This window comes from Mastigoproctus giganteus, chromosome 4 (assembly GCF_048544385.1).
Source record: "Mastigoproctus giganteus isolate SK-2022 chromosome 4, ASM4854438v1, whole genome shotgun sequence".
NCBI classification, from domain to species: domain Eukaryota; kingdom Metazoa; phylum Arthropoda; class Arachnida; order Uropygi; family Thelyphonidae; genus Mastigoproctus; species Mastigoproctus giganteus.
In genome coordinates, this window is record NC_143578.1 from 118,460,027 (window position 1) to 118,484,629 (window position 24,603).

Genomic DNA, 24,603 nt, shown 5'->3' on the forward strand with positions numbered 1-24,603 from the left:
TTATAGAGCATCAACCAAAAAAAAAAAAAACAACAACATGATACCACCCATTTCACCTATCCATTCCCCTGCAATGAATTTATTTAAACTATTAGTCTGCAACTATGCTTCCTCAATTTGAATTTATGCCCCCTCATGTGTGTATGTGATCTGAGCAAGAGGAAGAATCCATCAGCAATGTAGCCTGACCATTGCCTTATAGAATAGGGTAATCACCTCCTTATCCACTCAAACGTATATGCTTTTGCACTCTCATACTTAACTACTAGGCTATATCAGGTCTCCTTCTTCTATAATTCACATTTAATCAGTCCGGCAGCATTTATGATAACTTATTAAAATTAGCAATTAAGTGCACATTGAACACAGAGTACTCCATATGTAGTCTTTCACTCATCCTGAAAATGTATTTCCCCCAGTGTATTTATATGCTTGCAGACTGAGTAAAGTGGTTACCCCATACAATTATTTGTAAGTTTAGTAGTTGTCACAAAGTATTGCATTAATTTCAGAATATATAAATACATATATAAACATACGATGGTATATAAATGTATAAAAATTTATTACCAAAAGTTAGAAAACATTTTATGCATTTATTTCAGAGTAATATTAATGATACATATATTGTCATATGGCTTATCAGTTTTTGGATTGGTTTTTACATTACTAATATTCTGGGCAACTTCCATGCCTTTTGTAACACAACCAAATACTGTATGCCTATTATCCAGACATGGAGTAGGAATTACTGTGATGAAAAACTGGGAACCGTTTGTGTTTGGTCCAGCATTAACCATGCTTAGAGTCTATGGTCATGTCGAAGAGTAGAATGAAATTCATCCTCAAATTCCGCACCCCATATGGACTCATCACCTGTTCCAGTACCAGTTGGATCACCTGTCTGGACCATGAAACCTTTAACAACATGACGAAAAACATGTCCATTGTAATATCCATTTTTACTATGAACACAAAAATTCTCAACAGTCTTCGGACGTTCCTTAGAATACAATTTACAGTGAACATCACCCATAATTGTGTGTATAATGCAATTACTATACAGAAGTTGTTGACCTGCTGCTTCAGTTGCTGCAATGATATATGTTCTTTTAAAGGCTTTTCATTGAATACATCTCTTTCTGCATCAACACTCTTAGCATCTTCTGGTTCACTACAGCTAAACAAGTAAAACCTGTTTCTTTTAAAAGCAGTACAAAATATTGTAGGATCTGTAGAAATACTTTCCAAAGTGGGATTTTCTGATGCTTGCATTTCAATTGTTAATGCTGTTTTAGGTCGATATGGAATTCCTTGATACAGAGCAAGTTGTAAAGGACGAATATTTTCATTTTTTCCTAAAGCACGTACACACTTGTTTCTCCATACATTAATAATTTTTAAACCTAACATGGATGCATATAATAAAAAATAGCCACTCTCATCAAAAGTGATGTTTTCTGAATGGAAGGCTTCAGTTTTCTCTAAATCTCGTTCCACTACCATCCTACGACCAAATTCCATATTTGGTAACTGCTGACAAATTTGCTGCAACTCTGATAGCTGTTGCAAACTTTCATCAAAAACACAAATTAATTTTCCTGTCTTAAAGTGAAACAAACTGAATGAGTATTTTGCATCTACATTCACACATGAGGAATTATTGAGGTTTGAAAATGGTAGAAGGTTATCAAATTGTAGCAGGATACTTAATGATTTTGTAATAACTGAGAGTAAAGTGGAGGAGAAATTGTTGAAGTTAAACGTAAGAAAAGCACCTGGGGTGGATGGGATCTATCCAGTTATATTAAAAGAGGCGGCAAAGCAACTAAGCAAACCCTTAGCCATAATTATGAGAGCATCCTTGGACTCAGGGGAGGTTCTCACGGACTGGAGATGTGCAAATGTATCCCCAATTCACAAAGGGGGATCGAAGGGTGACACGAGTAATTACAGGCCAGTTAGTTTAACTTCTGTTCCGGGTAAAATAATGGAGTCACTAGTTAAAGATGCATTGCAGGATCATCTAGACAAGACTGCAGCAATAATTCAGACACAGCATGGGTTTGTTAAGGGAAAGTCTTGTCTGACAAATTTGATTGGTTATTATGATGTGATTACAAAGGAACTGGATGCAAAAAATAATTTTGATATCATATATTTGGATTTCAGGAAAGCTTTTGACACTGTTGCGCATGGAAGACTACTGTACAAATTGGAACAGAATGGTATTAAGGGTAAGTTGTTACAATGGATAAAAGGATGGTTAAGTGGGAGAAGACAGAGGGTGGTAATCAATGGGTGCTGCTATTCGTGGACTAATGTTATTAGTGGAGTCCCACAGGGTTCGGTGTTGGGTCCACTGTTGTTTTGTATATTTATCAATGATATTGACGAAGGTATATTAGGCTTAATGTCGAAGTTTGCAGATGATACAAAGGTTGGCAGGGTTGTTAATGACAGTAATGGCAGTGTGCTACTGCAACAGGATCTAGATAATTTGGGCAGATGGGCTAAGAAGTGGCAACTGAAGTTTAACCTTGACAAATGCAAACTACTGCATTTGGGTAGAAGTAACTCCAGAGAAACGTACCAACTGTGTGGTACTACACTTAAGGTGGTAGAAAATGAAAGAGATCTGGGAGTGATTGTGCAGTCAGATATGAAGTTTTCTGAGCAATGCAGACAGGCTGCCAGGGCAGGTCATGGGGTTTTGTCAATGATATATAGGAATTTTGCTAGCAGGGAGAAGGAGGTGATTGTCCCTCTGTATAAGGCAGTGGTCAGGCCACGCCTTGAGTACTGTGTACAGGTCTGGAGGCCTCATTTTAGGAAGGATGTCGATTTGTTTGAGCGTGTACAGAGAAGGGCAACAAGATTGGTGAGGGGAATGAAGGGATCCTCTTACCAAGAGAGGCTTAAGTTCTGCAAATTGCAGTGGCTGGAGACTAGGCACCTGTGCGGTGATCTGATTGAGGTGTATATGGCCTTGAATGGGTTGAGCACGCTGAATTCTGATGGGATCCTTCCACTTGTTCAGATTACGAACCTAAGGGGGCATAAATTCAAATTAAGAAAGGACAGATGTAGAATAGATGTGCGGAAATTTGTATTTAGCCAGCGGGTAGTTAATTGCTGGAACAAACTTCCATCTGTCATTGTGGAAGTTGATAGGTTGAATAAATTTAAGGAGGAACTGGACAGGCATTTGGAGGGAATGGTGTGATTTTTTTTTTTTTTTTGGCTGATGCTGCATAAGCTCACACACTTGCTTTCTTGCATCACATGCCACTACTACTACTACTACCGTTACTTTCCTATCTGTAGATAGTGTTGCAAACTGGTCTCCTCTTGGTGAAAATGATAATCCCGTTGGATAAGTCTGATATTTTGTAAACTCATATAAATCTGTATCTAGTTTATATTCAAAAGAAACATTTTTTGGAAATGCATAGTCATGTTTAACTCCTGACCAGTATTCTAAGATTGCTTTTTTATCAGTTGACACCATAACTTCATATATTGGATTAAATTTCATTAAAACAACTGGAGCGGAATGTAATTTATGCAGTCCATGAAATTGAGTATTATTACCCCTTCCATCGTATCTATAAATATCTGAGGATTCACTATCTGATACAGCTAAGGCAGTAATTGGGTCCCCTACTCGGTGTATCCATTCACAGCACTCCGGCAAATACTGTAATTTCATTATATTTATCATGCCAAAATTGACTACATCAAATACTTTTAAAAATGTATCATTAGATATGGAACACAACAATGTACCAGTTATGTTACAGCACACACACACCTTGAACATTTCCTACATGAGCTCTAAAATGTTTGACAAATACAATACCTTCTGTATCCTTTTTACAGAATTTAATATGCCCATTGCAACTTGCAGTAATTATGAAATCTGTATTTGTCACAATAATATGTACAATAACATCATGTGCATGTAACTTTTTTCTCTTACTCTTTGGCACAAGGAATATTGTTACGATACATTTTCTGTGTCAACTTTTATTTTTTTCTTTTGGTTAAATAACATGCTAATAGTTGATTGATTTATTCTTCCTTTTATACCATATTTCAGTAATTTTTGTTGCAATATAGGGATATCAATTAAATCATATGCTTTGGTCAAATCTATAAATAAAATCATGATGAAATTATTATTATTTAAATGTAAGTTAAAAGAATCCATTAAGTTCTCTAATAAGGTCTGTGTATTCTTACCCTTCTGATATGAGAATAGAGTTGTTTAGCAATCCATATTTAACCCCAGGGGCTCACATCTGGTGAGTATGGGCTTGGCACACACCCAGGGTCCTGAGCTGGATATCATCATTCTTCTTTTTTCTTGGTGATTCCCTTCTACTTTTGACTCTCTCTCTCTCTCTCTCTCTCTCTCTCTCGAGATAATTCAGAAAATTTTTTTTGGCTTGAGCAGCATAAGCCTCAGGCTTCCTTGCACCATATGGCTAATAATAATAATAATAATATTATTGATGTATTTTCTAATATGAGAGAAAATATAATTTTCTATTATCGTGTTTAGTACTGCCTGTATTGTTATAGGTCTATAATTATAATAATTATCTGGTGCTCCCTTTTAATAAATTGGAATTACCTTAAATGAAAGTAAATTAGTTGGATTAGTCTCTAACATCTGTGCTATAAGCTCCACCAAGACTACAGCGAACTGTTCCTTATTCCTTTTAACTTCAGTTATTGTAATACAATCTAATCCATAATCAATAACCCTAAGAATCTCAGTATTTAAAAACAAGTTGTGAATTCACAACTTGTTTTTAAAAATTTTTTTGGCAGTAATAATTATGAAACCTTTTCATATCTAAAATAGCCTTGGCAAACTTATTTGCAGCCTCATTCTGTTTGTACCAGAGATCTGTTCTAATAGTGTTTTAATTTGATTTTCTTTAGATAATCGCTTTCTTGTACTTAACATATTGTTTATGATATTCCATTTTTCCCTTTGAGTTATATGCTTATCCATAAAAAATTGATTATATTAAGAGTTTTTTCGTTTTTCATACCTTTTATAAGTTTATTTCTAAGTATTTTATAATTGTGATAGTGTTCTACCATTGATGGACAATTCCTATACTGCCTAAAATATTTATCCCTTTATATCAATAATTCTTCTATTTCCTTAGTCATCCATGGTTTCTTAAACTTATTTCTTATACTCCTAGAATTTAAGTTGCAAACTGAGTAATTTTCATTTCTCTGTGTGTTTAACCTTGAATTGTTTATTATTTGTATTATCTTATTTGAAAAGACATTTACACTTGTTGTGTTAGTTACTTGTTCTTGTATTAACATATTTTCTAAATTTTGTTTCAGATTACCAGATGATAAACAATTTTTCTTCCTAAAATCTGTTAATCTTATTTCTTTACATGAATATTGTTTTGAGCACATATCCGCCATTAGTATACATGTTCTATGATCTGCAAATTAATTTAATAGTATATAAGAATTAGCATACTTCAACTTTATATTTGTCATAAAATAATCTAAACAAGAACTACGGTTCTATCACCCTCCATCTTTTGCTGCCTAGTAATTCCAAATAAGGTATGTTCAAACCCATAATTGTTTGAAATCGTAGAGTATTTGAGTATCACATTATCTGATTCATTATTAAGTATATTAGTATTAAAATCTCCTACAAGCATAGTCTTATAAGCCTGTATGTCATCCATTGAAAAATTGTTTTCTAATTCTATTAGGAAATTCTGATGGCAGCCTATAGAACACACAAATCATGAATGTATTATTAGGATCTTCTCCTAATAATTTCAAAGAACGTTTTTACAAGAATGAGTTAAGCAATATACCTGTACTACTTTAAAGCACGTTCTTTAATAAATTATAATTCCTCCACCTCTCCTAAACTCTCTCAACATAACCATGTTTATCATAATGAGAAATTTCTTTTTTTATGTTAACCTCTGTTAAAACTATACATGGAATATATTCTCTCATTGCGTTTATATAATGCAAGAAGTTAAACCAATTTTCTTAATGACTCAATATTTAAAGTTAATGGAAAGAACTAATTTTTATCAATTATAAGAGCATTAATATTAAGATTATTCAAAAAATGTAATGGTGAATTAAAAAACTGTGATCCCTCAAAAAGCATACCTTATTTACCTTAACTCCAAATTTCAAAAAATTTCAATTATACAAAATAAAAGAATCTATCTTATATTCTGAAGATCTTTTGAATTCAAAATTCTTATACCTCTTGATGTTTCATTCTTCTTTACATAAATCCTTCCATATTTTAACCATAAAAATATATAGCTTTGTGTTTTAACTAATTTCCCAAAACAACTGCTTAAGGTGATTTGTAAATTGGTTATTTATAAAGATTGGAATATTGCTATTATTGTGATAGATATCATTTGCAGTCAGTCAGATCTCTTTTGCCTTTCGAATTTGTCTTTCCAAATGATTTTCAAATTTTACAATTATGTAGGCTTAGCATTTTTATTCTTACTATTAGGTATATAATAATGAGCTATATCTTTATTGGACTGTACCTGTAATGCAAACCCAATCTGCTGTATGATACGTTCAACATCGGCGTCTCTGTAGCCAAGTGGGAAGGAGCAGCAGTGCGTAGCACATGCTTCTTGATTACACCGGGGTTCGAGCCGGTCACCACCAAATACGGAGGATGCGGAAAGGTCAGGGAATGACCACTGCATATCCTGGAGCAATATGGCCTTAGTTGCTAATGCTCCTAAAAACCAAAATAACAAACAACAAACAAACGTTCAAGATCTTATCCTGCTAATCCAGTTAATCCTACAATTTTGACATTATTAGCTAAACTCTGCTGTTCTATTGACTCAATTCTAAATTGGATCTTTCCTCATTTTGTTTGAATAATGCTTCTAATTCTACAATTCTTTTGCAAATTTCAGCATTTGAGTCTTGTAATTTACTTATATTTTGTCGCATTTTGTCAAATGAATCAGAGACAAATGAAAATTGATTTCTAGATATCATCATCTTTTATCTTCAGGTCATCCATTTGTTTCTTTATGCATACAATTTCAATTAGTAAATCCAGCAAATCAATTTTACTCGATCACTTCATTAGTATGTCCTCTACATTTAGAGTATTTAAATGCTTATATGTAACCTCTAAATCGTCATTTGTAACTTATGATGTATGAAGCAAATCATAGCATGCTTCTATAGAGTTGGATATATAACCTATATCTTCCTTCTCTTCTTTCCTGCACATAACACAGCATCGAATCTAGTGTTTGCACTGGGGTGGGGGGAGAATGTAAACTTTGCATCGAGAGTACATGAAATATATGTGTATATTTTTATTAATACTAATAGTCAGTTCACAAAACCACATTACTGACAATAATCGCAGTTTAATAATGTGAAAATTGCCAATTAAAATTCTAAAAAATCTCATTCAAACTATAATCAAACAGGCAAGTGTTATAATAACCTTATTCTTCTTTGTGTTTTCTTTGCATAAGTATCAATCACTTCATTTATCAATTTTTCCGATAACTCATTCGGGCCTTCTAAGTGTAGTTGTTGTTGTTTGATTTTTAGGAGCATTAGCAACTAAGGCCATATTGCTCCTGGAATATGCGGTGGTCATTCCCCGATCTTTCCGCATCCTCCGTATTTGGTGGTCACGGGCTCGAACCCTGGTCTAATGAAGAAGCGTATGCTATGCATTTCTGCTCCTGGCTACAGAGGCGCCTCTCAGTGTAGCTTCATGCAATCAGATGGTCTTATAATGGGGGATTTTAACTTCCCAGATATAGACTGGAACTGGTGCATTGGTCACTCGCACACTAGCAAGACTTTTGTGAATGTATTGGATGATTGTTTTCTACAGCAGCAGTATGTTTGAGAGGCAACCAGAAGGAGTAATACTGTTTATCTGATTATCAGCAGTGATTATTCATGCATTAAGAATCTGCAGATAAAGGAACCACTAGGTGGCAGTGATCAGAGTGTACTGATGCATGATTTATTCAAAGATGTAACTATCACAAAGGGTAAAGGGAAGGGTTTTTGCTTTTGTAAAGGTGACTAGGTGGTCTTAGACAGTTTTTAAATTCTATACAGTGGGACCAACTGATGATGTTACCAACAGCAAATTCTAAATGGGAAGCATTGAAGGACTTAATCTTGGAAGCTACTAGGCTTTTCATACCAACTAAGAAATACCATTGAAGGTTTAGGCCTAAATTAATGTCAGATGAACTAATGAGACTGGTAGCAGAGAAGAAAAATTTCATAGGACGCATATAAATTATCAGACAACACAGCCTATGGCAGATATTAGCCATACTCTCTAATAAAGTCACAAAGGAGGTTAGGCAAGCGAAGGAAGATTACGAGAAATCTTTGGAAAAGGATACAAAGAAAAGCAGTAAAGACTTCTTGACTTATGTAAACTCTAGAAGGAATGGGATGAATCAGATTGGTACACTTGATAACAGTGGTTCAGTTGTTGATTCTGTTCAGGTAGCTGTCAAACTGAATGTGTATTTTGCATCTACATTCACACATGAGAAACGCTTTAGGGAAGTGGAGGCCAGAAGCTTATCAATCTCTAACAGAGAGCTAAATGATTTTGTTATACCTGAGAGTAAAGTGGAGGAGAAATAGTTAAAGTTAAGCATAAGGAATGCTTAACTTTAAGGCAGAAGGCCTCCGTAGCCAAGTGGTCAGGAGCGGGAGTGCAGTGGCACACGCTCTTTGAGTAGACCGGGGTTCAAGCCCCTGACTGCTGAATACGGTCGATCTGCCAACCCGCACTGGACCAGCGTGGCAGATTATGGTCCATTTTCCCTCAGCATGAATTGTTGAGGAGGCTTCCATCCTGCAGTGGGTTGATAATGGCTGCAATTTACTTTTTTTTATAAGGAATAAGGAATGCACCTGGATTGGATTGGATCTATCCAGTTATATTAGAGGCAGCAAAGGAAGTAAGCTGGCTCTTAGGCATGATTATGAAAGCATTCTCGGACTTGGGGGAGGTCCCCACCCATGCAAATGTATACCCAATTCACAAAGGGAGATCAAAAGGTGATACCAGTAATTACAGACCTGTCAGTTTAACTTCTGTTCCAGGGAAAATAATGGAATCATTGGTTAAAGAAGCACTGCACGATCATCTAGGCAAGACTGCAGTTATAATTTAGACACAGCATGGGTTTTGTTTGTTAAGGGGAATTCTTGGCTGACCAATTTGATTGCATACTATGATGTAGTCACCAAGAAACTGGATGCAAAAAATAGTTTTGATATTATATGCTTGAATTTTAGGAAAGCTTTTGATACTGTTGCACATGGAAGACTACTGTACAAATTGGAGCAGTATGGTATTAAGGGCAGATTGCTACAGTGGATAAAAGGATGGTTGAGTGGAAGAAGACAGAGAGCAGTAATCAATGGACACTGCTCTTTATGGACGAACATTATCAGTAGAGTTCCCCAGGGGTTCGTGTTGGGCCCATTGTTGTTTTCTGTATTTATCAATGATATTGATGAAGATATATCAGGCTTAATGTCCAAATTTGCAGATGATGCAAAAGTTGGCAAGGTTGTTAATGACAGTAAAGACAGTATGCTACGCCAACTGTATCTAGATAAGTTGGGCAAATGGGCTGAAAAGTGGCAACTGAAGTTTAACAGATGCCAAGTACTGCATATGAGCAGTAGTAAACTCAGAGTAACATACCAACTGTGTGGTACTGCACTCAGGGTAGTGGAGAATGAAAAAGACTTAATTGTGCAGTCAGATATAAAGTTTTCTGAGCAGTTCAGACAGGCTTCTGCAAGGGTAGCCCATGGGGTCTTGTCAGTGATATATAGGAATTTTGCTAGCAGTGATAAGGAGATGATTATCTCCTTGTATAAGGCAATGGTCATGCCACACCTTGAGTACTGCAAACAGGTCTGGATGCCTCATTTTAGGAAATATGTAGAGCTGCTAGAACTAGTACAGAGAAGGGCAATGAGATTAATGAGTGAAACAAATGGTTACTGTTACAAAAATAACCCCAGAGGCCCTGGTGAGTATGGGCTTGGCACACCCTGGGTTTGCCAAGCTCATACGCAAAGCTGGATATCATCATTCTCTTTCTTGGTGGCTCCTCTCTCTCTCTCTCTCTCTCTCTCAGGGTATCCCAGAAATTTTTTTTTTTTTGGCTGGTGTAGGATAAGCCTCAGGCTTCCTTGCACCATATGGCTGATAATAATAATAATAAGGAAAGGCTTAACTTCTGCAAATTTCAGTGTCTGGAGACTAGGCACCTGCAAGGTGATCTTATTGAGGTGTTTAAGGGCTTGATTTTTTTGAGCAAGCTCAATGCTGTTGGGATTCTTTCTCTTGCTCAGATTCTCCACCTGATGGGGCCTAAATTCAAATTGAGGAAAGACAGATGTAGAATTGATATGCCTTTAGTTAGCAGATGGTTGATTGCTGGAACAAACTTCCATCTGCCATTGTGGAAGTTGACAGCTTAAATCAATTGAAGGCTGAACTAGGCAAACTTTTGGTGTGAATGGATGGGTAAAATGGGCAGGGTTTTTTATTTTTGTTTGTTTGTTTGTTCTAATGCTGTATAAGCAGAGGTGGATTTAACGGTGGGTGCACCAGGCGCACACCCTGGGCCCTGACTTCTGAAGGGCCCACGCAAAACCCCAACAAATTAGTTGAACTGATATGTTCAACTATCAGTTCAAAACTTTGTGATTATTATTATGCCATTATTAATTATATTATACATATATTATATTCAAATTGTATTGGAAATAAAACATTAATAGTACATAATATTTTTTATTTATTTAAAAAAATGGTTAACATGTATTTTTATTTTCCCTGTCTCTCTCTTTTTTTTAAGGGGCCCAATATATTCTTCTGCGCCCGGGGCCTCAACCGACCTTAATCCGCTACTGTGTATAAGCTTGCTTTCTTGAATCATATGCCTCTGCTAATGCTATTTCATTATAGATATATATACAATAAAAGATTGTAAAATGCATTGTTTATAGGCTGTGACCAAACCATCTTATTTGCAGTGTACAAAGGAAGAATTAGCCACAAGTAGACTCTTGTTGTGAAAAAAAAGGGGGGTGGAATCCCAAAACCATAAAGCAAAACTGCCAACAATTGAAATAGTGGCTGCAGTAGACTCTTCTCCCTGCTCAGATATCATTTAGCCCTACCCCTGAAAGCCACAGGACACTTTCTAATTAAAATAACATTGGTCACTGAGGGGCGAATTCAGGTAACATATTCATGGCCTGAGATCCAGTTTTTATTATTATCATTATTATTATTATTAGCCATATAGTGCCATGAAGCCTGTGGCTTATGCTGCACCAGCCAAAAAAAAATAAATTTCCAAGTTACACTGAGAGAGAGAGAGAGAGAGAGAGAGAATAGAAAGGAGAATCACCAAAAAAGAGAAGAATGATGATATCTGGCGGCTCAGGACCCTGGGTATGCCAAGCCCATACTCACCAGATGTAAGCCCCTGCAATTGTTGTCTTGTTTATTATTATTATGTATTATTATTATTATTATTAGCCATATGGTACAAGGAAGCCCGAGGCTTATGCTGCACCAGCCAAAAAAAAAAAAAAAAAATTCCCGCATTACCCTGAGAGAGAGAGAGAGAGTCAGAAGTAGAAGGGAATCACCAAGAAAGAAAGCAAGAAGAGAAGAATGATTGATATCCAGCTCAGGATCCTGGGTTTGCCAAGCCCATACTCACCAGATGTGAATTGGTCACAAGTAGACGGTTTGTGTGAAACACTATCAAGTGATGGTTTGTGTGAAAATAAAGGGAACCTGAAAACGTTAAAATGAAAATGTCGACACTTAAAATAGTGGCTTTCAGTTGCAATTTGTGAAGCCAGAAATATTGCCCATTTAATTATTTTAAAAATTTCATGTCTTTTGAATTTTAGCGATTTATTTTAGTCGTGTACCACCTAACGAGTACCACACTAAGATTATGTGATTTTTTGTGTTGTGTTTATTTGACATAGATTTATTGAATTCATGTTTTATAATTACAACATTGTGTAAACTGATAATATGACCCCTAAAGAGAGCAGTAAGCAGAAAATTTCTATTAAAATTAAACCAAAAATATGGCAAAAATTTCAACGTCCTTAGTCTTTGAACAAATAAAAAAAATAAAAATTACTATTTTTCGTTGGGCGGGGGGGATTTTATTCCACCGGAGTAAGTTTCGCCCCCTGGATTCAACGCTGATAACGCATCTCCACTGCTATTTCTTTTGTTTAGCCATTCCCTTATAGGTTGCTTCTTTCAATGAGCGTCTATAACGATACCCATTGTTGGAGCCATAACATAATACCTCTTGCATGTAGTGGTAGGTTACATTTTTGCAACAATTCTGATTAATTTTTGCCAACCTTTGAAAACGGTTAGTTTTCACAAAAAACGTAGCTGTTATTACTCAAAAGCGAACAAACAAACAAAGATATACATAGACGAGCACTTAAAAAGTGCCGGCATTGGCCGGCAACGTGAATGCCTCCAAAACAGCAAACTACACTTAGCATTCCTAATTCAGATGGTAAAACGAAGCAGAAAACAGTTTACATCCTCCCCCCCCCCCACCGTAACGAACTACTTTCGGAAACATAAAGGGTAACTTCCTTTAGGTTTTACCACAAGGGACTACTCAGAATAAAACACCTATCGTTACTGTCTTCACACCAGTTGGCATCATTCCCAGATGTAATATTGACAAGTACTTTCCACCCATTTGAAGCAGAAAAAATTCTCCACTACCCACGCTGTAATGGATTACTTTCCGTGTAATAAAGGATTAGTACTTTTTTTTTTTTTTTACTGTTTGATTTTATGATGTTCGTGAAAAGTGCCTTCGACACCAGTTTTCGTATTTTATAACGCAGTTATCAATAGAAATATTTTCTTAAAATTTCGTTAGATCAAATATACATCCAGAAAAAGTGCTGTACAAATACTATTCCCTAAAAACAATTACCATAAAGCAAACTTTTATTTTATCAAATGCACATTGCAGGTTTATCAGTTTTACACCAATTCTGTCCGTTTCCAGTGTGGCTTCCAATAGCCGAAATTCCTTGATTTTTCTTAGTAGATGCAATACACATTGAAGAAAGGAGAAAGTACGATCTTTTCGTTTTTCAAAAACGATTCTCTGGTGCAGCATGCTTATGCTGCACCAGAGAATCGTTTTTGAAAAACGATCGGCATAAGCCTCAGGCTTATGCTGCACCATATATACAGTAGCGGATTAAGATCGGTTGAGGCCCCGGGCGCAGAAGAAAATATTGTCCCCCTTAAAAAAAAAAGAGAGACAGAGAAAATAAAAATACATGTTTTTTAAATAAATAAAAAATATTATGTACTATTAATGTTTTATTTCAAATAAAATTTGAATATAATATATGTATAATATAATTAATAATAGCATAATAATAATAATCACAAAGTTTTGAACATATTAATTCAACTAATTTGTTGGGGTTTTGCGTGGGCCCTTCAGAAGCCGGGGCCCAGGGCGCGCGCCCGGTGCGCCCGCCGTTAAATCCGTCTCTGCATATAGATAATAATAATAATTTGTTACAATTCTTTCGGTTATGTTTCTTATGCCAAGAAACAGTTGCATACGTTTTTTGTTTTCTCCCATACCATGCTCGCAACAACGCTGTACATTGCGGCTTACTGCTTCATTTGGTTTCTTAAGTCCCAATTTCACCTCTGTATGTTGTAATACACTGATTGATCAATGAATTATGACCACCCCTATGAAAACTGAGTAAGACCCGTTGACCACGTGAGGTACCAGATGCGGAGTTAGTCGACCTACATAGCATAGATAAGGTGTCAGTGGTTCAATAGGTAGTCAAATTCCGAGCGTGATGGGTAAAAGGAAGGATTTATTGGACTTTGATAAAGGACAGATTGCGGTGCTCGACGAGCTGGTGCCTCGATTTCCCAAACTGGTGGAGTGTTCGAGTGCCGCCGTAGTTAATGTATACCAGGACTGGCGTAAAAATATGCAAACAACGACCGGACTGGTGTTAGAGGTGAGAGCCGGGTTCGACGATTCGTAGAGGCGAACAGGCGCAGCACTGTTGAAGAGTTGACTACCCAATACAACATGGGCCAACCTGGAACAATATCTGGCGTGACCATTCATCGCATGCATGGGCTATACCAGCAGATGACCCCTATGACATCCTCTCCTAACCAAGGTTCATTGGCGTAAAAGACTGGCCTGGTGCAAAGAGCATGGTAGTTGTACGTTAGAAGATTGGAAGAGGGTGTGCTGGTCGGATGAGCCACGTTCTTTACTACACACCGTGGATGGTCGTGTACGGATTTGGTGTCAACAACATGAGGCTCTTGATCTATCATGCATGGTATCAAAAGTGCAGACCCGTGGAGGCGGTTGTATGGTGTGGGGTATGTTTCACTGGCAGGATCTTGTACTCCTGGTGCATGTGAAACAAGGTATCAGTGGTCTCCACTAAGGTGTAAGGTGTAAGGTATATTGTTGTCATGCGGCCCCAGGGGTTTCCCCCATCTCCGCGTTGCTTTCTTTGTGGGTGTACCAGTTTCCTGGGAATGCCAGAGGTTTAAAAGTGTGTGGGTATTGTACCTGTGTAATGTCGTGTACCGTTGTTCATCTGGTCATTTAGCCGCTGGCCCCTGCTGGAGCCCAGCGTTGCCCCACCTTCGCCCCGCGGAGGCAGACCAGGAAACACCAGTAGACTAAGATTTACTCTGGCAGGTCCTGCCGCTTAATTTCCTGAGATTTCGGCAGCTAGGACCTAAAAAAAAAAAAAAAAAAAAAAAAACTTATGTACACATACACATATATACACAACAGTGATACATAATATATACGCATCCATGCAATCGTAATTACTTTGGATGTTTGCATACAGCACGTGTGTATGGCAGGAGTAGGGCATTGCGTAGGATAATTAGGCCGAGACTGGGCGAAGATTATTTTTTTGCTAGATTAAATTTAGTGTGTAGGGCGCTCGCGTTGTGTATAGATAGAGTGGGGGAGGGGAGGAAGAAGGTTGGAAGAAAAGGCAGAAGTATGGGGGACACAGAAGAGATTCCCCCAGGTGGTCAGTGAGGCATGCCCATGCCTCACCAGAAGGAAAGGTGGGGTAGCAGGGGGCGAGGCGACTGGTCATCTCGTCCTCCTGCCAGGAAGGGATATTAAAGGAGAGCCAGGCTAGTGCTTGGCTCAGGCCGCCAGAACAGCTGCTATTCGTCCTTCATTCAGATTTTTTGTCTATCTTCATGGTTGCTTAGTAGTCCATCTTTGGTGTTATGCACATTTTGGCTTCTAGCCATTATGTGGCTAATGTGCATTCAGGTCCCGTCTTCTTCTGTACAGGGCTTCAGCGAACTTTGAGAAGGCAATATATTCCTGTCTCCCATCCAGGAGGTGTTGTTCTCTATCTCTGTGCAAAAAAGTGATCCGAGTGATGAGTTGGCAGCGGAGGTCATCATAAAGCTGGCATTCATGCATGAGGTGGTGCCAGCTCTCCAGCTCTCCACAGCAGCAAGTAGGGTCATCTGTAATGCCCAGGGCTGTAAGTTTAGCCTTAAAGGCACCATGTCCTGTTAGCAGGAAGGTCGCGTGGAGTCCCGGCGTGAACCATGCTGGAGCCATTGGATAGAGTTTTCCAACGTTGGGGAAGAATCGTTTGGTGACTTCTCCCTTTGGGGAATTCTCCCATCTGGTTTGCCAGGTTTGCATGAGATGATTTGCAAGTCTCTTTTTCTCAGTCAAACGATTTGTGGTAGGATCTGCGTCGAAGCTGGCGAAGGTGCAGGCTCTTCCCTTGGAGAGTTCATATAATACTTCACCTCTGTATGTTGTAATACACTGATTGATCAATGAATTATGACCACCCCTATGAAAACTGAGTAAGACCCGTTGACCACGTGAGGTACCAGATGCGGAGTTAGTCGACCTACATAGCATAGATAAGGTGTCAGTGGTTCAATAGGTAGTCAAATTCCGAGCGGAATTTGACTACCTATTGAACTTCGAATTTCAAACTTCGAGGTCTAAAGGTAGGGTTCCCGCCAGCACCTGCAGCGCGTGGGTGCTAACTGTTCTGCAGGCCCGGGTTATAGCGAGCAGCATGGCTCTATGGATAGAGTCGAGGATTCTGCGATTTACAGCCATGGTGACTTTGGGGTACCAAGCTCCGGAAGCATAGGTAGCTATCGGCAGGAAGGCGGCTTTGTAAAACAGCTTGAGGGTCTTCTTTTTCAATCCCCAATCCCTTTTTGCGACTCTGGTAACAAGGGCTGTATAGCCCCGTATCTTCTTACGGATGTATTTCAAGTGTGCCTGGAAGCAGAGAGTGGGGTCCAGTATTACTCCCAGGTATCTAAGTTCCTTGGACAGTCGTAATGTGATACCATCAATCTTAATCTGTGGGGGTCTCCTGTAATCTAGGGCACCCTTGAGGAGAATGGAGTCCGTTTTGGTTGCTGAGATCCTAAGGAAGTGGATATTGGTCCATTCTTGTAGGATTTTAAGGGCATGATTTGCCTTTCTTTCCAGCTGGATTCTGCTGTTTCCCTCTATCATTAGCATTAGCATTAGTAGAGGCATTTGATGCAAGAAAGCAAGCTTATGCAGCATCAGCCAAAAAAAAAAAAAAAAAAAAACCCACTTCCACTTCACCCCTCTGTTCGTTCAAAATACCTGTCCAGCTGAGCCTTAAACTTATTTAGGCTATCAACCTCCACCACAAGGGATGGCAGTCTGTTCCACCAACCAACCACCCGCTGGCTAAAGGCAAATTTCCGCACGTCTATCCTACATCTGTCTTTCCTCAATTTGAATTTATGCCCTCTCAGGTGATTTTTCTGAGCTAGAGGAAGAATCCCATCAGCATTGAGCATGCTTAAACCATTCAAGGCTTTATACACCTCTATCAGATCACCTCGCTGGTGCCTAGTCTCCAGACACTGTAATTTGCAAAACTTAAGCCTTTCCTCGTAAGAGCACCCCTTTGTTCCATTCACTAATCTTGTTGCCCTTCTCTGTACTCGTTCCAGCAGCTCTACATCCTTCTTGAAATGAGGCCTCCAGACCTGTATACAGTACTCTAGGTGTGGCCTGACCATTGCCTTATACAATGTAATAATCACCTCCTTATCCCTGCTGGAAAAATTCCTGTATATCATTGACAATACTCCATGAGCTACTCTTGCAGCCCGTCTGCACTGCTCAGAGAACTTCATATCTGCCTGCACAATCACCCCCAAGTCCCTTTCATTCTCTACCACTGTCAGTGTAGTACGACAGAGTTGATACGGTGCCCTGGGGTTGCTGTTTCCCATGTGTAGTACTTTACATTTGTCAATGTTAAACTTCATTTGCCACCTCTCAGCCCATCTGCTCAACCTTTCCAGATCCTGTTGCAGCAGTGTAGTGTCAGTAGTGTCCTTGACAACCCTGCCAACCTTTGTATCATCTGCAAACTTGGACATTAAGCTTGATATACCATCATCAATATCATTTATAAATACAGAAAACAATAATGGACCCAACACTGAGCCCTGAGGGACTCCACTAATAACATTAGTCCACGATGAGCAGTGTCCATTGATTACCACTCTCTGTCTTCTCCCACTCAACCACCCCTTTATCCATAGCAGCAATTTGCCTCCAATGTCACACTGCTCCAATTTGTGTAGCAGTCTTCCATGTGCAACAGTATCAAAAGCCTTTCTAAGATCCAAGTATATAATATCAAAGTTATTCCCTGCATCCAGTTCTTTTGTGACTGCATCATAGTATCCAATCAAGTTGGTCAGGCAAGACTTCCCCTTAACAAAACCATGCTGTGTCTGAGCTATAACTGAAGTCTTGTCTAAATGATCCTGCAGTGCTTCTTTAACCAGTGACTCCATTAATTTTCCTGGAACAGAAGTTAAGCTCACAGGTCTATAGTTACTTGTGTCAGCCCTTGATCCTCCTTTGTGAATTGGGGTCACATTTGCACATTTCCAGTCTATGGGTACCTCCCCTGAGTCCAAGGAAGCTCTCATAATTATGGCTAAGGGTTTGCTTACTTCCTTTGCTGCCTCCTTTAATATAACTGGATAGATCCCATCCACCCCGGGTGCCTTTCTTGTGTTTATCTTCAACAGTTTCTCCTCCACTTTACTCCCAGTTATTTCAAGATTCTGTAGCTTACTGCTAGAGTTGAATACACCTCTGGCATTCCCCTTCCTGAATAACTCCTCATGTGTGAATGTCGATGCAAAATATTCATTTAGTTTGTTAGCTACCTGAGCAGGATCATCAACAGTTGACCCATCAATATCAAGTTGAGCAATCTGATTCATCCCCTTCCTTCTAGAGTTTACATAAGTAAAGAACTCTTTGCTGTTTTTCTTTGCATCCCTTGCCAAGGATTTCTCGTAATCTGCCTTTGCCTGCCTAACCTCCTTTGTAACTTGGTTGCATATCAACTTGTATCTATCATAGGCTTCTGTGTCATGTGTTAATTTGTAAGTATCCCATGCATTTTTCTTCTCTGCCATATGCCTCATTAGTTCATCTGACATCCATTTTGGCCTAAACCTTGAACAATATTTCTTAGTTGGTATGTAAAGCCTAGTAGCTTCCAAGATATGTTCTTTGAATGCTTCCCATTTTGAATTTGCTGTTGGTAACATCATCAGTTGGTCCCACTGTTAGAATTTAAATACTGTCTCAGTCCATCGTAGTCGCCTTTACGGAAGCAATAACCCTTCCCTTTACCCCTAATGGTAGTTACCTCTTTCAGTAAATCCCACTTCAGCACACTGTGATCACTGCCACCTAGTGGTTCATTTATCTGCAGATTCTTAATGCATGAAGAATCACTGCTGATAATCAAATCAAGAGTATTACTCCCTCTAGTTGCCTCCTGAACATGCTGATGTAGAAAACAATCATCCAATAAATCCACAAAAGCCCTGCTAGTGTGTGAGTAACCAGCCCCCAAATTCCAGTCAATATCTGGGAAATTAAAATCTCCCATTATAAGACTCTCTGATTTACTGGCCCACTCTATTTCCCTGTACAGTTCCTTATTATACTCATCAGAGTCATTAGGCCTATAGCACACTCCTACTCTCAATTTTGATCTCCCAATGCTTATGTCACACCAAACTGACTCAACACTGCACTGTCCAGCGATGTCGACTGGCTTCACTTCCTTGGTTTTTATGTGTTTCTTAACTAATAGCATAACCCCTCCCCCCTTTCTATCCTGTCTATCCTTTCTGTAGACGTTGTACTCCCCAAATTGCAGTTCTGCATCCCTTATATCTGTGTGACACCACGTCTCTGATATCCCAACAATATGTGCCTTTGATGTTTTGAGCAATACCTCAAATTCATCAAATTTATTTACTAAACTCCTAGCATTGGTGTACAGGCAAGTATACCTGCACCTGTTTCTATTCTTAGCTACCCTAACACAACCCATGTGTTTATTTGTACCGCAATGGCTCCCAGCAGTCTCTGAAATAGCATGCATCTTGTTTTTCAGGCTTCTGCTCATTCTAATAGAATGAGCAGAAGGATGAGGTCGTCTGCAAAGGCTTGTGAAGACGCCTCTCCAATATCGGTATTTAGGAATTCATCCAAAACGATGTTCCATAACGTAGGTTCTAAAACGGAGCCTTGTGGACAGCCTCTGTTGATTTTTCTGGTGAGTATTTTATATGGAGCATTCACCATGATGAGTCTACTGGAGAGGTAGCTTTGGATTACTCGATAGAGGTTGCCTGGCATCCCACTCCCCCGGAGCCGGGCCAGGATGCTCGGCCACCAAAGGGTGTCGAACGCCCCAGCAAAGTCGATAGAGATAGCCAGGAAATATTTGTTTTCTGTGGCAGCTGCACGTGCAAGGACGTTCTTCAGGGCATCTACAGTCGACGTTCCCGGTCTAAAGCCATACTGGTTTGGGGATATTAGGTTTGCCTGTAGGTAGTGAGCCTGTATTCTGGTTAACAGGAGTCGTTCCAAGAGTTTACTGCAGACTGTTAGTAGGGCTATTGGTCTGTAGGAAGTTGGTTGGTCTGGTGGTTTTGTCGGGTTTTTAATTATGAGTTTAATATTTGCTTTTTTCCAGTCCTTCGGATAGGTTCCAGTTTGGAGACATAGATTGAAGAGGTTCAGTAGCATGTCAGGGGCTATCTCCACCACCTTCCTGATGATTTCGGGCTCCAATAGGTTCGGACCCGGACATTTCTTACTTTTAATAAGGTGCGCAGCCGCTTGTAGTTCCTCTATTGTGAAATCCGGTTCCCTGTCTTCTGTTCGGTAGTCGTCATTCTTGATTTGTTGGGGTGTCTGTGGGTCTACATGAGGGTGGAAGGTTGCATCCAAAATATTGTTAACAGATGCCTCCCAAGAATTCGTAGCATCTCCCTGTGGTGTTATGGTGGTTGAAATTACCTCTCCCCTGGGAAGTTTATTAGTGGTTACTTTGTAGACCACCCCCCAGGGGTCAGTGTTGCCAGTGGTTGCGACCAGATTTTCCCACGAGAGTTGTTTACTTCTGCGTATGAGCGAGGTGTACTGGTTTCTGGCCTCTTTGTAGATTTCCCGTAGTGCATCCACTTCAGGGGCAGGCCAGGAGCGTCTGGCTCTCTGGAATGCTTTTCGTTTGTCCTGGACTTCTCTTCGGAGCCTCTGGAGCTCCGGACTCCACCATGGTACAGCACCTGAGGCAGGTTTTCTTCGTTTTATGGCAGCATTCGCTGCTTTAGTAATGATCGCTGTGACTATTTTTTGGAGTTGGTCAGGGTCTTGGATTGTTTGAATTGCAGCTTGCTGTGTATCTTTTTCTGCTATTAGGGTGTCTCTGAATTGGTTCCAGTTTGCAGTGTTCACCGCATATCTCTGCAGCATTTTTCTCTCAGGATATTGTCTCTGATGGTCTCTGTTGAGTTGGAAGGTCAGGACCCTGTGGTCGGACGTTGTCCAGGCATCGTGAACCGTCCAGTCTGTTATATTGCCAGCAGTGTTTCTAGTGGCTAGGGAGACATCGATGGTTGATTCCCATCGTAGGTTGCAGTAAGTCGGTAGTTGATTAGGTTGGTTTAGCACTGTTATCGTTGATGTTGCTAGGAATTCCTCCAGGCGCTGCCCATTCCTTGTCCCCTGCCTGTCCGGGGTATGGCTGTACCAAGCTGGTGACCTGCAGTTCACGTCCGCTCCTATTATTAGTTTCTGGTCAGGGAGGATATTTGTTACATGTTCTAGGTACCTTGTAGCCATCGTTATGTCCTCTCCAGGGCGGCAATAAAGGGCTACGACGTAGAAGGCTCCCAGTGCTGAGATAAGATGCGCACAGACTGCCCAGGCCGTGCAGAGGTGAGTGATCCTGGTAGCTGTTATATCTGGGTTTCTGACCACAATAGCGGCCGAGGGGATTTCATTTTCAGGTTGTATGATCTTGTATTGTAGGGGGTATCCCCTTACTTGATTGGCGGCTGCGTATGGTTCTTGGAGTATGATGATATCTATATTTTCGTCGTCGGCTTTCATCCTGACCTGGTCGGCCACTGCCCTGGTTCTATGAGCGTTTAGCTGGAAGAATTTGATTACTTTAGTGTTGAATTGTTTATGGTGTGGTGCCATAATCTGTTCTGGATTGGGTCAAGCTCTTGTATTTTTGGTATATGGGACACATGCTGTCTCTGAGGGAATGGGAGGCATCCATTTTCTGACTTTTGCAGTTTGCACAAACGGCGTCTGTGCTCTTATTTGGGCAGTCGGTGAAGTTGTGGCCCTTGCCAGCGCAGTGGCCGCAGGTTCGCACAGCCTGGGAGCATGTGTGCGATGTGTGTCCGAACTTGCAGCAGTTGTAGCATTTGATGATAGCCACATGTTCGCGGAATCGGTGGCCGCTCCAATATATATAAACTCTAGTCTGATTTATAAGTATTTGCCAAGCCAGCGGGCTCAGTTCTACCGACCAGTTGACTGTGCTCGAGGACTTGGTCTTGATGGTGTGCTTGGGTATCACATGATCATTTAGATTTTGATCTGGCAAATGTTTGGACAGATTTCTATCAAACAATTCTCTTGCGACCTCCTCGGGTTTGATATCCTTATCAAGGTCGTATATAAGGATGGAGGGCCCCTTCCTTCTTGGGGGTTCCGCTCTGAGTCCCAGGGTTGCTATCTTGGGGTTGGCTATTATTTCGTTTATTTCCTCTGTGGTCTCTGTTTCGATGACTACACCTGGATTCCTTGTCTTTCGTACCGATTTTATTTTCGTGGTCCTTAGGTCATCAGAGAGTTTATTAATTATTGCCTGCTTAATGCCTTCACTAGAATGTTTGTCCACTTTATTAAGGGGTCTCAACACTACAATGTTAGGTCGCCGAGTGGTGGATTTCTCCTTGGCTTGTATTGGTTGGGTGGCTGTGTGGTCACACTGAGCCGGTATCCTCAGCGCATCTGCATAGGAGGGAGTGCGCTGTGGCATATTTTTTGCTCCTCCTTCCTTATAAGCCTGCAGTTTAGCTGTGGCTATTTCAGATTCTAAGTATGTTTGGAATAAAACGGACTCCATTTTATTCCATAAAGTAGCAATTTGGCCTCTGAGACTTGCTGAGATTCTGTTGCTCTGGTCCCTAAATAGGTCTTCTAGGGCTGTCTTGAGAGTGCGTGCTTGATCCAAGGGGGATCCCTCTGGAAGTGCAGAGTCCAGGGGGGAATCCTTCGGCTTGGTTTCAACTTGTTTTCCTGGTTGTAGGGAGCCAGGATCATCATGAGTGTCCTTTGGTTGGCTCTGGCTTCTAGTTGCTCTGTCCGAATTAGAGACTATTTGATTTTTATTTTTTCTTTTAGCCAAAGGTGTCGGTTTAACTTCTTCAGTATGGAATTGGTGTTCAGGGTTAACTTGTTCACAGTCAGAGTCACAATCTTTTTCGTGTGGTTCTCCCATCATGTTTGTATCCATTTCGGATTTTCGAAGTTATCCGGATTAGTGAGGTCTAGACGCGTTATTTTGTTTGAGAGCTCTGAGAGCTGTTGGAGGATATAAACCACTAGTCCGTGGGTATATTTGTTGCCGTGTGATCTGCAGGCAAAGATTCGGGCTCTTCCCCACTGGCAGTATAGGGGGGGTGGAAACAGCCTAGTATATAAGTGGCCCTAGGAAAACGGGGTTAATTTCTCTGGGGGTTTTTCTTGGCGCCGATAACAGTGGTGACATCAGTTTTTGCACTACACGTATATTTGCTAAGATCCATTCTGTTCACGGTATGTCTATTGCAGAGGGGGGGAAGACAAAAATATATGTTTCACTAGCACAGTAACGGTAATTCAGCACAGATGATGGAACGCTCTTGCAGCTCGGGTTTAGCACAAGTTGGGGCACCTCCCCAGTCAAATGCAGGGTATTTACGTGGCCGCCGCTTTATATTGGCGCCTCTCTATATCCTTGCTGCCAGCCACATGGTGACCACTACGGTCTCGCAAACAAAGGATATAGATGAAAACGCAAATAGCCTGCTAAATTCCCAGTTGAAATTTAAAAAATTTCTTACCGTGAGAGTCCACTAGTTGACTTCTTTAGTTGAGAACACTTTTTATGGCAATAACTATAATTAAAACGCATATTTAAGCACATTTTTCTTTAGCGTTGATCAGCACGTCCGACTAGTAAGTAGGTGAAACCACTATCGTCAACTGCTTGCTGACTGTGTACACCCCTCTATGTTACACTGTTTCCCGAATGGCAATGGTGTCTTCCAAGATGACAATGCGCCGAGCCATCGGGCACTTGTGCAGGAATGGTTTGAGGAACACAGTTCTGACTTCCAGTATATCGATTGGCCGTCTGCGCGGATAGCACAGTGGTATCGTCACCGTTCTCCCCACACTGGGTGGAAGAGGCCTGGGTCCGAATCCCGTCGATGACGCGAGGAATTTTAATGGGCTTTTTTTTACTCCGCGGCTGAGTTAGTCGGTCTCAGGCGTAGATAGCAAGGTTTTTTTCCTCAGAAACTGGGGTTTTTCGTCCAGCAAAACAGACAAATCGACCATAGAACACACGCAATTAACAGACTTAAGACACCCAGCATGGCAAATGAATTTCATTATTCGGGTGACCTTAAAATAATAGTTAGTTAAATATATCGATTGGCCCCGAACTTTCCCGATATCAATCCCATAGAGCACTTGTGGGACACTACGGAAAGGCGCATCAGGCATCTGTATACACCTATCACCTCCATACCTGTATTTGCTCACCGCATTACACACTGCTTGGTTGGGCATACTTTCCGAACGCTTCCGACATCTTGTTGAATCAATGCCACGTTAGATAACTGCTGTACTGAAGGCAAAAGGAGGACCTACGAAGTATTAGGTAGGCGGCCCTCATTCAGTGATCACTTAGTGTATATTATTTTCCCACGTAAGAAGTTTCCGGGTAAAAAGTTCGTGATAAAGAATACACAGTGTATTA

At 40.1% G+C, this 24,603-nt stretch overlaps 1 pseudogene; it reads right to left on the minus strand.

The window, feature by feature from the left end:
- Positions 1-596: 596 nt before the first annotated feature.
- Positions 597-24,603, minus strand: part of LOC150087018 (peptidylprolyl isomerase domain and WD repeat-containing protein 1-like) — a 48,601-nt pseudogene continuing 24,594 nt past the window's right edge.